This window comes from Palaemon carinicauda, chromosome 36, assembly GCF_036898095.1.
Source record: "Palaemon carinicauda isolate YSFRI2023 chromosome 36, ASM3689809v2, whole genome shotgun sequence".
Lineage (NCBI taxonomy): Eukaryota > Metazoa > Arthropoda > Malacostraca > Decapoda > Palaemonidae > Palaemon > Palaemon carinicauda.
The window spans coordinates 50,479,673-50,484,672 of NC_090760.1; positions in this window are offsets into that span (position 1 = coordinate 50,479,673).

A 5,000-nucleotide genomic window follows, 5' to 3' on the forward strand; every position below is an offset into this window, starting at 1 on the left:
GCGATCTTTTATTTGCCCTATCCGTGTCAGTTCATTATATGCAGCATCTCGGGTCTTAGCAATTCGTGATATTTTCTTCTCTCCTTCTGGCGTTTACATCTCTTTATATACATCATTTAATGTCTCTATCATTTGGGAGAGCAAAATACCATTGGAAGTTTCTCACCGCAAGCGTAAAATCACCAATACTCGGTGGGGGAGCTCCTCACCAATTTCTACTTCCTGGTTGATGTGGTACATCGACATTTAATCAACTTAGACTCATACTCATCGACACCTGTTCAACCAGCCCCTTTCGAACTCCCATGTCACATCAACACACCCACGGATACTTACGGCCACTTCCTCACTTCGTACCCAGAAGTCTTCCAACCAGGGCTTTGTCAAACACCCTTGGTTCCAACCAAGCAAGGTATTTATCACCATATCAAGACGACGAAGGCCCCAATGGTTGGACCTGGATCATTTGGAAGCTGCTAAAAAAATGTTCGCCAAACTGGAAAAAGTATGTCCTTGTCAAAAGGCTTCAAGCACATGGTCGTCACCCTTACATATCATCCAGAAGACAAAACTAACATCATTAGATTTTATTATAGCAATATAAATTTTAAGGCTTAATACCAATCAAAAACCCCACTTCTGGAATTATATTTTGTCACATTCCACACAAACAAACTAAATGTATATATAACTGTTTTCTGTTGAATGGTAAACTGATTTTAATGGGAGACTTGGGCCTGGATCATGAGCCTAAGAATCTCTATTCGTGGTTCAGTCTTAGAAAGAGGGTAGGTAGCAAGAAAAGTAAAGGGGCAAGGAACAAGGAGAGGGAGGTGTAGAGAGGAGGGGAGGGGTCAAGGAAGAAGTAACAAGGAAAAGAGGTCTAATATATTTGCAAATCGCAGTAAATAAGACGAAGCATAAAAGAGAAAAATCAATGATATACAGCACTCAAAATCTCGCCAATACAACAACCTCAAAAGACCAACCTTATACAAAATTCTAAATCTCTAAACAACCGCCAAAACAACAACTTCAAAAACCAATGTCATAAAATCCTCCAAATCTCTTAACAACTGCCAAAACAATAACATAAAAAACCAGCGACATAAAATCGTCCAAATCTCTAAACAACTGCCAAGACAATACCTTAAAAAAACAGTGACAAAATCCTCCAAATCTCAACAACTGCCAAAACAACAACCTCAAAAACCAATGACATAAAATCCTCCAAATCTTTTAACAACTGCCAAGACAATAACATCAAAACCCAGCGACATAGAATCCTCCAAATCTCTAAACAACTGCCAAAACAACAACCTCAAAACTAATGACTTGAATCCTGTAAATCTCTAAACAACTGCCAAAACAACAACCTCAAAAACAAATGACTTAAAAACCTCTAAATCTCAAAACAACTGCCAAAAGAGCAACCTCCAAAAGCAATTACTTAAAATCCTCTAAATCTCAAAACAACTGCCGAAAGAGTGACCTCCAAAACCAATAACTTAAAATCCTCTAAATTTCTAAACACCTACCAAAAGAGCAACCTCCAAAACCAATGACTTAAAAACCTCTAAATCTCAAAACAACTGCCAAAAGAGCAACCTCCAAAACAAATGACTTGAAATCCTCTAAATCTCCAAACAACTGCCAAAAGAGTAACCTTCAAAACAAATGACTTAAAATCCTTTAAATTTCTAAAGAACTGCCAAAAGAGCAACCTCCAAAACCAATTACTTAAAATCCTCTAAATCTCAAAACAACTGCCAAAAGAGCAACCTCCAAAACCAATGACTTGAAATCTTCTAAATCTCAAAACAACTACCAAAAGAGCAACCTCCAATACCAATGACTTAAAATCCTCTAAATCTCTAAACAACTGCCAAAACAACAACTTAAAAAACCAGCGACATGAAATCCTGAAAATCACTAAATAACTGCCAAAACAACCACCTCCAAAACCAATGACATAAAATCCTCAAAATCTCTAAACAACTGCCAAAACAACAAACTCCAAAATAAGTACATTATATATTCCAAATCACTAAACTGCCAAAACAATAACCTCCAAATCCAATGACAAAAAAATCCTCCAAATCACTAAATAAGTGCCAAAACAACAACCTTCAAAACCAATGACATAAAATCCTCCAAATCTCTAAATAACTGCCAAAACAACAACCTTCAAAACCAATGACATAAAATCCTCCAAATCTCTAAATAACTGCCAAAACAACAACCTTCAAAACCAATGACATAAAATCCTCCAAATCTCTAAATAACTGCCAAAACAACAACCTTCAAAACCAATGACATAAAATCCTCCAAATCTCTAAATAACTGCCAAAAAAAACAACCTTCAAAACCAATGACATAAAATCCTCCAAATCTCTAAATAACTGCCAAAACAACAACCTTCAAAACCAATGACATAAAATCCTCCAAATCTCTAAATAACTGCCAAAACAACAACCTTCAAAGCCAATGACATAAAATCCTCCAAATCTCTAAATAACTGCCAAAACAACAACCTTCAAAACCAATGACATAAAATCCTCCAAATCTCTAAATAACTGCCAAAAAAAAACAACCTTCAAAACCAATGACATAAAATCCTCCAAATCTCTAAATAACTGCCAAAAAAAACAACCTTCAAAACCAATGACATAAAATCCTCCAAATCTCTAAATAACTGCCAAAACAACAACCTTCAAAGCCAATGACATAAAATCCTCCAAATCTCTAAATAACTGCCAAAACAACAACCTTCAAAACCAATGACATAAAATCCTCCAAATCTCTAAATAGCTGCCAAAACAACAACCTCAAAAACCAGTGACATAGAATCCTCCAAATCTCTAAACAACCACCAAACCAATGACCTTTTCGACCGAGTGACCAGCGACGCAAACGTGTCAACTTCACAAGAACATACAAATACATCTAATAACACAATTATTTTATTGAATGAAATAATCATCGAAACAATACAAATTCACAATAGGTAAATAAAAAAGGAAGGGGAGGAGTAAAGATGAGGAAAGGAAAGGAAGTGGCCAGCAAATATCAAAGAAGAGGGCAGGGGGGAGAGAGTGGCAAGGAGGAGGAGAGGAGGGCAGGGGTAAAAAGAGAAGCAGGGGGAGAAGGGGTCTGGAAAGACGGGGAAGGGGGGTGAGGAGCAACGAAGGGGTGGCGAAGGGAAAGGGGAAAATGTAGGAGAGGGCATGGAAAGTGCCCCTCTCCTTCTCTTCCTCGTCCCTTGCCCATCTCTCTCTTTAAATATGGTGGGGGGTATTATGTGGTTTTAGAAGTCTCAATTATGAACACAGTGATAAGCTATCATCCACTGACATACTGTGGTGCAATACTTCGTCAGCAAGGAAGGTACTCAGTTTCTATTATTAGCATACCACTCTTTCATGAATAATTAAGAATTTTAAAGAAACAAAGACTGAGTGTAACTTACGCAGCACATTCGAAATCACTATACAGGTATAAATGCATCAACTATATAAGACGAACCAATAGTAGACATTGGTTCCCGCTGCGGCATTACAGCTGGAGTGGCTGCCTGGTTTAACGTGGATGGTGATGCTGTTCACGTATCAAATGCGTACTGCACTCAGGGATACCACCATTAAAATTAGTTTTTTTTATATATATAAATGAATAGATAGATATATAAACGTCGATAAATAGAAATCCTCAAGTACGTTTTCATATTTTCCTTTACTGCGAGTTCAGCCATATTTTGAATTTTTATTTTTATTTTGATATTTTGAGAGTTTGGCGACCCCAGGAAAAGCATTTGGCGACCCCACTTGCGGTCGCGACCCAGGGTTGGGAAACCTGGTTCTATGAGGAAGAGAACATAAAAGGCAGTAAAAATGAAAAGTATATTTTCTTACCGACCTTTATACGGGAGACTCCATTGTTTTTAGATATTTTAGAGATTAATATTTTTTTTTTCAGTCTATAGGACTGAAGTAATATGAAAAAAAAATAGTGCTTAATTTCAGTAAATAAATAGAAAAGATCCCGGAGTCCATTTGATTTAACTAAGGATCTCATGGAAAAAAGTGATATACAATACCTTGGAATTTTATATAAGCAATCGGAATCAGTAATCTATCTCTGCTTGTTTGATGTGTGCATTTGATTATGTAGGGGAGGAGGACGAGGGCTGGGTGTGTGTATACAGAGAGAGAGAGAGAGAGAGAGAGAGAGAGAGAGAGAGAGAGAGAGAGAGAGAGAGAGAGAGAGAGAGAGAGAGAGAGAGAAGTGGGGTGGTTTGAATTTCATATAAAATATGTGTTCATATTTCCAGCTAATGGATTCATTGGCAAACAGTAAAAGATAGTTAATGACTTGCTATTAATAATTTGTTTCCCAAGTTGGATCAATGAATGTTGTCAATCTGTTGCCAAGGATACCATCTCACTCCTTGCACGTATAGCACAGCAACTGAAGCCATGCGCCGTGAAACAGGGTAATTCAGCGTTGGCATCACCAACGCTTTCTATTATCAAGGGTAAAATCTCTTTCCTTCCTTTCATGATACGAAAAGCACCCAAAAGCCAATTGCCTATTCACCGATGGTGTCTGAGGACTAACAAAAGAAAGCCTCCGGGTAAATCGTGGATATCCTAATGTTCATCAGACTCTCGAGGCGCGTTTATCTTCGAGAACGCAAGAAGAATCGGGAGATATGCTTCGCCAGATAATCGAAAATTAATGGTCCTAGGCCCCAAGAAAAGTTTCAATTAAATTAGTTTTCTATTTTAAATTTTCAACTCATTTCTTTATTATTTCATTACCAGTGAACGTGACCTGTCAAACATGACAACAAAATATTCATATAGATATGCACACCCACCACTAGGGCAATATTACTCTCTCTCCACTTACCCTATGTACGGCGAGAACTGAGTGTTACCTTATATATATATATATATATATATATATATATATATATATATATATATATATATATATAT